Source organism: Ochotona princeps, chromosome 5, assembly GCF_030435755.1.
Source record: "Ochotona princeps isolate mOchPri1 chromosome 5, mOchPri1.hap1, whole genome shotgun sequence".
In the NCBI taxonomy this organism is placed as follows: domain Eukaryota; kingdom Metazoa; phylum Chordata; class Mammalia; order Lagomorpha; family Ochotonidae; genus Ochotona; species Ochotona princeps.
The window spans coordinates 43,883,186-43,894,845 of NC_080836.1; positions in this window are offsets into that span (position 1 = coordinate 43,883,186).

Sequence of the window (11,660 nt, forward strand, 5' to 3'; positions counted from 1 at the left end):
CATGCCCCTTTGAATGGATTAAGAGGTAATATAAATAAATGAATGAGTCCTTGCTATAGCATCAAGGAAACAAAGTAGGACAAGGAAAGGGGTGGGAGGAGAGGGAGGTTCTTCATGTACTAGTTTACCCTCCAAATTTCCTCAACAGTCAAAAGGAACTGAGTCCCCATCTGGGTCTCCCACATGGATGGCAGGGACACTAGTGCTTGAGCCGTCACTTAGTACTTCTAACAGGTCATTGTCAAGAAGCTGATTTGGAAGAGGGGCAGCTGGGCATCCTATGCATTCTGATGAGATGCAGGCATTATAAGCAGTACTTAATTAGTGGTGCCACAAGGAAGTATTTTTAAACACCAGATAAGGATTTCAGAAAGAACATCCCATGGCACAGACTGCAGGCCTTGTTCCCAATACTAGCAGGACTGCACACCATGCACAATGATCTGGCAATTGGACAATTTGAGCTCCTAAGAGGAAAAGTCAGAGGGCAGCATTCTATAGCCATTAGAATTGAATTTTAGTCATAATACTAATGTGTTTCATAGTCATTATTTAAATAATTATCCCGATCCTCAATTGCCCACTTTTTAAAATTAGAAATTTTGTTATGAGTATGAATATATTGATAAAAATGTGAAGATCTAGCTAAATTTGTGAGGTATGAGTCTAAACCGATGTTTTATCCAGAGTAAGAAATCAATCTATGACATGTATTTAAGAAATCATTACTTCATTTTTTAACCTGACTGAAAGGAAAAAGGTCATATAATCACTGAAACAAAACATTCACTGTGACACCATGAAAACATTTTATTATGATAGGTGAAATAAGAATTTTAAGAACTATCACAATATGATGATGTTTTTCTTTTTACCATGCTTTACCCATGCTTTTATATGTAGTTCTGGAATCATATGCCAATATCCTATCCAGTTGACTCATTTCATTTAACATCTATAATTGTGTCTGAGCTGTAAAAATTGACTTTCATAAACTAATGTACGCGTTTTTAAGACAGGCATGACATGGTTCACTGAGCACCTTTTAGGATAGTCAATAAATACTAAAAATACTATATTGAATTACTTGGAACTTATTCAACTCTGTTTCAAACAAAAAAATTTCTATCTATATCTACTCTTCTTTTAAAAAAACGTTTACAGAGCAAGAAGGAAACACACAGAAGTCCTCCATGGGCTCCACCATCCTCTGCTGCTTTACCAGACCACAGGCAGGGAGCTGGATGAGAAATGGAGCAGCTCAGACTTGAACTGGTGAGCACCCTTAAGGGATGTGTTACTTGTAGACAGAAGATTAGCCTGCCATATCAACGCATTGGACCCTATACCTACTCTTCTATTGATTATCTTATGTCTTTATGCTTCTCACTAATGACATGTTACAAAGATATAATTTGTTCTTTGCAAACAGTATCCATGTATTACTTACTTTCATTATCAAAATCACAAATCATTCACTGCAGGTTACTCAATGTGTTACATTATGAGGATACGTTGAAATAGGGGTGGGAGATGTCTGTCCTACTGGCCATAAACAGCCTGCAGAGTTACTGGCCTGACTGTGTCAAGCCAAATTAATGCAAGTCTCAAAATTCAATAAATTGATAACAGGCTTATTTATAAGTTGATAATTTTATATGGCTCTCAAATAATCTATAAATATGCAAATGGCGTTTGGTAGAAAAAAATCTCCATCTCTATTTTAAAGGATCAGGAATTTTACAAAATCTGTACATATATGGTAAAAGAGCTTGATTAGCAGGAAAAAGACATTAGGCTTAACTGGACAAGGGACGAAAGGGCTTTAAGGAATTTGGTCAAATCAAATTGCCAGGGCATCTAGTTGGCTGCTAAATTTGCATAAGCAAGATAAGAAACCTGGAAGAAAATTAGGCCTGGATGGGAAGAATTTTCAGCCAGAGTATTCTATACAGTTCGTGAGTATTGATTGATTGCTCTTCCATTACTATTCAGTCAGTGTCAGCTATGTGTGAATTACCATAGTAATGTTCAGAAAGAGAAAATTTAATGTTTTTGCCTTTGAGTAACCAATGGACAAATACACTAATGAAGGAATGAAGGAAATTTACTATGAAATATGAAGAATGTGTGTGTTGTGTATATTGTGAAATAAATGTTACTGAGTCTTTTTGGTCTCCTCTGTAATGTTTTTACTAGTACACATTTTTCATAAAATTCTTGTCTAGTGCTTTTTCCTTTTAAATACTTGGATTTTCCCTTGCTTATACTTTCCACACTGGAATGGGTAGCTATTTCATAATGATGTTTTACTGCAACTGAAAGATTCCCTAAGGTTTAATGAAAATCTCCAATCAAAGCATTGCAATCTGTAGTCAACAAGATGTCTCTAACAGTTCCATTTCATACTACAAGAACATAAACACCGCAAGAACCAGCTAGCTTTGATTTGGTAGCAGAAGAGAACATTTCAAAGCACAAAGCAGCAATATCTTATGTGATTGTTTAAAAAAAAAATCAGGCCCATGAGAATACCAATTCTCTATGTAGCTGCCTTTGTAACGCTTCGCATTTGGACACCATGCTGTTTATTTCCCTATTATCAAAATATAATAAAATATTGATAAAATGCTGTAAAAACCATTAAGAGTGTTGTAAGGTATTTTTAGAACATGGTAAAAAGCAAAATGATACATAAATGCTTTCTTAATGCAGAAAATGAACTTGTTTCTCAAGTACAGTTATTTCTAGGCATAAATAATTATTCTCTGTAGAGATGCATAGCATGATAGCCAGAATAGAACTGACAGACAATAAACTATGCAGGCTTAGATGCAGATACCCACAAATCAATTCATAAATCTCTTTACAAATCACTTAAGAAAACAGTCATTGTGAGCATAAATATCTCCAAGCAGATTGTTTCAACCTTAAACTTATTTTCCAGATTCATAATATTTTAGCATGCTATGAGGCATGGTACATACGTTTATTGTAAATAAATTTACCTTAAATAAGCAAGGAGAATTCAGCCAACACATTTAGGCTAGCTAGCATGGTTTTAAAGTTGCTTTATTTTTAAGTTATTAGACATATATAACCATATAAACATCAGATGGACTATAAAAAGTACTGAAGAATATATTAAAATGTCACAAAGCTGATATGTGCACTGGTTTTATTTGATGCTATGAGGGGAGTAAGGAAGAAGGAAAAGGAATACAAAAAAAAAAAAAAAAAGAGGGACACAAAAATAGAAGACCAGTCAGTTACTGATATTAAAATTTAGCAAAGAAATTTACTTTTAATAGTATAAAGTAAAAACAAAGCAAAACAAACAAAAAAAGCAGAAAAGAAGTATGAGCCAATGAGCCAACTGGTTCAAAGTGGGATGCAGTAAAAAGTAGAAATGGAGGTGTAAACATAAAAAGTGACTTTGTTCTTCTGTCTAAACAGCCCCTGTCCAGGTCTGTCTAAACAATACATGACCAACACAGGCATTTTTCCTAAGTAATCAAGATTCTGACTGAGATGGCTATATCCCATATTGGTGTGCCTGTTCAAGTTCTAGCTTCAGCTCCACTCCCAATTCCTGCTTCCTTTGATGCTAACACTAAGGTAGTAGCAGATGGCTCAGGCAGTTGGGTCCAGGACACACAGATGAGAAATTTGGACTCAATTTCCATTTTCAGGCTTTGGCCTTGCCTTGGCTTCGGCATTGCAGGTATTGGGGAACTTAACCAGTGAACGGAGGCTTTGTCTTTCTGTCTCTCAAATAAATAAGCAAATTTAAATAATTAAGAAATAAGAAATAAGTGATGTGAATGTGAACCACTATGGAGAGGGATACATGTGCATACTTTATATTTTGCTTTCTGTTAAAATTCTTCATAATAGTTTTCATTTATTTCAATTTTGTGGGGCTTCTAATATACAATAGATTCTTTGTTATATGCTTGAGGGTTATGGTTTTTAGGACTAATACGTATATCTCCCAATTTGTGAATATCACAGTTTCTGTATGCCACTAAAGAGTTTATTGAATTTAGGGCCCAGCGGCATGGCCTAGCACCTAAATTCCTCGCCTTGAATGTGCCAGCATCCCATACGGGCGCCAGTTCTAATCCCAACAGCTCCACCTCCCATCCAGCTCCCTGCTTGTGGCCTGGGAAAGCAGTCGAGGACCGCCCAAGGCCTTGGGACCCTGCACCCGCACGGGAGACCTGGAAGAAGTTCCTGGTTCCCGGCTTTGGATCGGCGCAGTACCGGCCTGTTGCGGCTCACTTGGGGAGTGAATCATCGGACGGAAGATCTTCCTCTCTGTCTCTCCTCCTCTCTGTATAACTGACTTTGTAATAAAAATAATTAAACCTTTTTTAAAAAAAGAGTTTATTGGGCCCAGCGGCATGGCCTAGCAGCTAAAGTCCTCGCCTTGAAAGCCCCGGGATCCCATATGGGCGCCGGTTCTAATCCCAACAGCTCCACTTCCCATCCAGCTCCCTGCTTGTGGCCTGGGAAAGCAGTCGAGGACGGCCCAATGCATTGGGACACTGCACCCGCGTGGGAGACCCGGAAGAGGTTCCAGGTTCCCGGCTTCGGATCAGCGCAGCATCGGCCCGTTGCAGCTCACTTGGGGAGTGAATCATCGGATGGAAGATCTTCCTCTCTGTCTCTCCTCCTCTGTGTATATCTGGCTGTAATAAAATAAATAAATCTTAAAAAAAAAGAGTTTATTGAATTTAGCAAAATGTGTGAAATTTGTAAATGTGAAGGTTCATTATATATTTATATTATCCTTTGTTAATTGTTTTCACTAACTTTTCAAAATCCCTTCACATAAATAAAATATAATACACAAACTCATTTAGCCATGAAGACAATATTCTCCATTTTTTTCATTGTAATATAATGCTCTATTTTGTTTCTTTTTTCCTTCATCAATTTGAACTAACTATAAGTTTGTATGCTTGCTTTTTTGCATAATATTTACTTTAGTTTCAAAGTAGCTGTGTGTGTGCGTGCATATGTGTATGTGTGGTTACATAACAGGCAAGTACATTGGGAATTATCTGTGCCCCTTTCTCACAAGCAGAGTACACTTTCAACACTAATCAAGACTTCCCAACTTTACACATTTCTTAACACAGAACAAGTTTGTGTAACAGTAAAAGAAGCATTCAGCTAGCAGATTGGGTTTTAATCACGTGCAAGATCTGACACTGGTGAAAGGAAGCTATACTTGGGAACATAATCAATTGTATTCTCTTCAAATGTATTTAGTGTCTCTCTGTTATTAAAGTATTTTTTCAGGAGCAGCCATTTATCCTGGTGCTCAAGACACTGGCATTCAGGTCTGAGTCAGTCCATGGGCTTGGTTCTCACTTCTGACTTTACTGTTAATATAGACTCAGAGAGGCTGTGCTAAGGGGAGCAAATGATTGGGTTACTGATACCCATGTGGGGACTTTAAGGCACTTTTAGTTGTTGATTTTGGGTAGTAGACCAAAGGATGAGTACACTCTGTCTTTTCCTGTCACTCAAATGAATGCAAATTATATATTTTCCATGTTCCAGAATTGATCAAAAGATCCATGAGTTACTCAACAATGAAACCAAACCAGGCTGGTCACCATAGAAGTGCCTTCAAATGGCATTCCTTTCTGTTTCTTTTCATATTTAAGATTTATTTAACTGAAAGGGAGACCAACAAAATGAGAAGGAGAGGCAGCATGGTGAGAACAGGACAGAGAGGGATGGTTCCCTGCTGATTCCCTGGCGAAATGATTGCAAGTCAGAGTCGGGCCAGGCTAAAGCCATGAGACAGGAACTCCACCCAGGTCCCTCACATGGGTTGGGGGAAAACAAGTAGTACTCAGGCAACCTCTGCTCTCTCCCTGGGACAAGTATGTGGAAGCTGGACAGCAAGTGTAGTGTGGCTAGGAGTTGATATGGAACAAGAGTGTGCCAGCTTGCTGTACTATATTAGTTTCCTATTTCGACTGAATTTTTCACGACTACATCACTTGATCCTTTCACTTTTCAGCCCAACATTTGATTGACACTGATTAAAAAGTAAATACTTTCTAAGAATTCTATAGACTTTGGTTTTAGAAAAGGTAATATTTTCAAAATACAAAGAGATATGAAAGTTTTAAAATGAAGCATTGCTCCCATTTGAGCAGATAACAAGCTACTTCTCTATTGACGTTTCTGGAATGGATGTGTGCATCTTTCCACGTACGTTCTAAGCCAACTATACAAACACATACAAAGAGTTTTATTTCTACACAAAAAGTAGACTGATTTGCACACCACTCTCATGTTACAAAAATACTAAACAATTACTTTCTGGCATTCCTCCTGATCAGCTCATAGAGGTTTTTATGAAGATCCCTTCCCCTGGGTATATCTTCTCATCTGGCAATAAAACAATTTATTTGACCTGCAGCAGGTGTTTTGTCAGCGTTTAGGACACTTGTTAAGATGCCTGAATCACACATCTGAGGTCTGAGGTTCTATACACAACTCTGACTCCTAATTCTACTTTCTTGTCAGTGAAGCCCATGAGAGGCATCAGTGTGAGCTCAAGTAACTTGGCTGATGCCATCTTCAAGGCGCACCATGACTAAGCTCGTAGTTACAGGCTCCAACCTCAGGTCAGCCATAGGGATGGACTGCATCTGGGGAGAAAACCATGGATAGGAACTCTCTTTCTTCTTAGCTATCTAAAATAATATCTTTTAAAGAAGTATTATATCCATATAATATTAATCAGCATAGTGGTACAGTGGTACTTCTAATGCTCTGCTACAATGAATAGCTTTTTACTCATGTTATCTTTAGGCTATTTAATGAAATGTGTAATGGTAAATTTCTAAAAGTGACTTTAGTGGATCATAAGATTCGTCCATTTGAAACTTCAATAGTTATACCTGAACTTTTGTCCAGGGAATTTTGTTGACTTATATTCCTATGCGTATAAAAAGAGAGAACATGAAATAAATCCTTAATACCATAATAAATGTATAATTCTCTTTTCAGTTGAGAGGAGAGCAACTTGTCACTATTCTGAGCATCTTTTCTTCCATGGTTTTATTGCTATTGTAGTTTTACTATCTGCATTTAATTTGTCATTTGGAATTTATTATGATGTAAAGTTTAAGGTATATATCCATTTCTTCCTACCCTAGATTAACATTGTAAATGATGTCCATAGCAATTAACAATTCAATCACCCTTTCTTCACAGATTTAGGCAGTTAGCATTATTATATATCACGGCCACATACATAAATGGGTCTTTTTTTGAGTTTCATCTTTTTTAAAATTTATTTTGAAAGTCAAATTTAGAGAGGGAGAAAAAGAATAAGAGATTTTCATTTGCTGGCCCAAATGAGAGCAAGTCAGTGCTAGACTAGGCCAAATTCTGGATTTCCCAGGAGGATAACAAGGTACCAAACACTTGGTCCATGTTCTGCTACTTTCTCCAGAAATTTAGATGGAAGCTGTTTTGAAAGTGGAGCAGTCATAGCCATATGGGATACTGGCAAGGCAGGCAGCAGCTTTACATGACTCTTGTGAGATATCTTAAGCCTAATTTTTAAGTATTGTTGAATCTCAACGTTTACTTATAAGAAGTCATTCTACTATTTTAAAAATAAAATGGGATCTTAAAAAAGATTCTGTAAAAATAAAATATTTCAGCAACTCCTTGTTTGAGTAGATTTGTGTTAGAAAAACAGCTATATTTTGTGTTAGCAGGATATTTGGTTGATAATACATGTATCAAACTACTGTATTCCAAGTTTTATACTATTGACTTAACAAGCAAATGTAAGTCCCTGAAGTATTGATTTCAAGGCTAATTTACAAGTAGAGAAAATTACTAAGTTGAAGGATGACTATACAAAAAAAAACAACATAAAATTACTGATAGACTAATGAAAATGTAGCTTTGCAGGAATAATAAAATTACAATGAAATGACTTAACTTTTAATTAATCGACAGGTTTTCTGAAGTAGTGTTTAAGTTAGATAAATTCCTCTGTGTACTACCATATGAAAGGATAAAACAAAAAGCATTAGCTTACAGTATTACCGTTTTCCTCTACAATTAAAACTCTCTTTGTCCAGTTTAATAACAGCCCGAGAATCAGCAAAGTCCACAGATCTTATTATGCCACATTACACCACATTTGACTCATGAGCGTGATTATGGATTACAAAGGAAAATAGAAAGGCAGAGGTGAAAAAGACATCATTAATTTATCAAGTAGTAAATGAGGGAGGCCAGCAGTGTTTTTTAAAGTACGATAGAAGAAAAATAAGGAAAGCAGCACATTTTTCCATAAGCGTTGCAAGTTCTCTAGTCTCTTCAGCAGGTTTGGCCCAGGGCCATGTCTTCAGTCCCAGCAAAGGGTGAGGGCATGCTGTAGCAATCACTGAACCCCTAAAGTGCAGCGAGATCACAGGCCCCCATCACTGTCCATGGGCAGTGTGGACTTGCACACAAGATGGAGGGAGTGTTGAAGAGCAAGGGCTGGCTAGTGTTAAAGGGAGAGCTTTCCCACAGGGTTCTACAGTTACCATAGCAACAGTTTCTTTGTTTGTACATATTCAGAACAGCTGCCTCCTTTTGGTTTCTGGTGGCAGGGATGTTATGGAGGTAACTCAGAAGGAAGAAATACCATTCAGATTATGCAGACCAGGGAAAACAGATTACTCCTGTTTGACGGGGCTAAACTTCATGGCACAGCTGATTTACCTTTTGAATGGTGGTAAATCATAACCTTTTTAAAAAGATAATGAATTCTGGGCCGGCAAAGTAGCCTTTTGGCTAAAGTCTTTGCCTTGCACGAACCTAAATCCCATATGAACACTGGTTCTAATCCCAGTGGCCTCACTTCCCATCCAGCTCCCCGCTTGTGCTCCGGGAAAGCAGTCAAGAATGGCCCAAAGCCTTGAGACCCTGCTCCCACATGGGAGGACCCGGAAGGGGCTCCTGGATCCTGGCTTCGAATCAGCTCAGCTGTGGTTGCTCATGGAGTGAATCATCAAATAGGCCTTCCTCCCTGTCTCTCCTTCTTTCTGTATATCTGACTTTCCAATAAAAATTAGAAAAAAAAAAAACAATTTTAGAGAAATAGTGAATTCCAACAAAGACAGACCAAGGCAAGATATCTTGTGCTAACTTGCACAACAGACTTCATGTTCTTTAGAACTAACACAATACCCGGTATACCTGTTAACTGCCTTGATATCTCCTTAATTTTCTCCTGTTGAGAAAAATGCCCCTTTTTAGTGTCCACAAATCCTTGTATAACTTTCCATGCCCTAATTAATCCCTCTAATTAAATACTTATTCTAGCTGTAACCATTTACAAAGTTGACTTCCACATAAAAGCAAATTTAATGAATATTCATAAACTAATAATATTCACTGAATTAACAGTCCTGTTGCCCACATACTGCTACTGGAACCTGCCTGCAGCCCTAAATAGACATTGCTAAAGAAGCATTATTTCCATGGAAAATACAGAAAAAAAGGTTGCTTTATTTTAAGGAATAATTGCCTACCAATTATATCTGGTACATTGCATTTCATGTATATGCACTACATACACAACATATGATTATATTTTAGATGTACACGATGCATTTTCTGAAGTACATACATATATGTATTTGGGGATATATGTATATATATATGTAACAGAACAAAAGAAAATCAAGGGTTAAAAACATTGAAGTAAAACATTAAAATTGGTGTTTACAGGGTGAACAGTCAAATTCTGTCAATACACAAACTTAGGATGCAAATCAGTGATACAGAGGGCACAGCTGTTCTTATAAACAAATTAACATTGAAAATAGACGTACTATCATATTTCTAACCCTTTGAGAGTTTCAAAGCATATAAAAGCAAAGTGATGATCTTTATGGAACTAAGGGGTTTATTTGGTTTTTTTATTCTTAGTAGAATCCATCACATATTTTGTTGGTTCAGTTTGACAACGTCAGACATTTAAAGGCATCACATCCTAATGTCAGTTATGGCAACTTGACTATATATTTGCCTGAGCATTTTATTTTGTGAATGATGATAAGTTAAGCAATAAGGAAAGACAAATTGTTGGTCTCAGGACAACCTTCTTATCAGAGATAATTTGCAATAAAAGACACATTACACATAATATCTACCCTGAGATAATGACTACAAAGATTTCGATATATTTCCTTTTGATGCTCCTTTTGTTGAAAAAAATGTGTGTATGGAAAAGACAGTGTGAATATATCGTCACTTATTTTTACATTTGAACAACTTATATAGGTATGATTTCAAGAACAGTAAAATTGTATTAATGCTCTAAAAACATGTTACAACAATATTATGTCAATCTATAATTTAAGCTTTCCTTAATGTTGAATCTTTCATTATCAAGCAATAATCACTATATATACAAATGTGACGGTAATTAACAGTATGGTAAATAAGTTTATGCCACTCTGAAATGGCTCTTAGAATATAGTATATGTATAGCAGACCAGCCAAATGGGATGTGGGACAGACTGGACTAATCTGCTATACATACTGGCAAACCAAGGTAGGGGGCGGGCCTGGTGGGGGTTATTATGGGTCGCTCCCACTAGGCTGCAGCTCCCACTGGTTTATGTGAGAGCCGAGTATGTGCTGGGCAGAACCAGGCTGGACTGCAACACCTATTGGTTCCAGTGGAAGTCAGGACTGAAAACAGAACCAACCCAGCAATTGCAATCACCAGCTGATTGTGGCCATGGACTGTGCCGGGCCCTGTGCTTGCTAGAACACACAAGAATCTGGTCTGGGACTACCTCAAAGTTTCTTTGGGGATCTCCCCAATCGAACTGCTGGACTCAGAACCCTAGCCAAGAAAAGACAGAGGAAAGAACAAGTCAATCAACCACCTCAGCTATATGTTGGCAGCGAAATACTGGGCAAATGAAGACTCTATGATGGACTATGTCAATCAGAGGATTCTTCAACGACCTCACCGAGCTGGGAGTGGCAAAACTGGCAGCAATTCATAACTGGTGAACTATTAAAACCACTTGAGCAAGTATCTCAGAGCATGCCCCACATCCGGGACTTGGGGTGGGTGGGAAACTGGGTGGGGCTTCTCCCTCAATATCCCCCTTTACCTCAGATACATGATAGAAACAATATGGACATAATAGTCTTACCCACTTCCCTATAGCCCCTGAACCTTTTTACCGTAATTGACTATGTAAAGATTGTCAACAATATAATAAAAAAATATATAGTATATGAAAGAGGACCAAATGAATATTTAACCTTAATGTCACTCATATTGTTTTGCTAGAAATTTATTATTTTCCTACCCCATGCGTTCTTCACGTAAGATGGTACTATTGTTATCATTTTATCATTTTGGTGTGTTAGTTTAGTAAAAGAAAAAGATCTGCTTATCATTTCATTTAATAGTCCAATTTTAGCTTGAACTCTATTGTACTTATTTCATCTTGTCTGTATTTGAACAATGCTTTAAGTTTAGAAATTGTATTGCCATTGCCACCTCTTTCTTCTTACACACAAGCCTTTCTTCTGATTATTTACTATACTTGCTTTGTATGCACCTATTTTTCATTGAGATGTCAACGGAA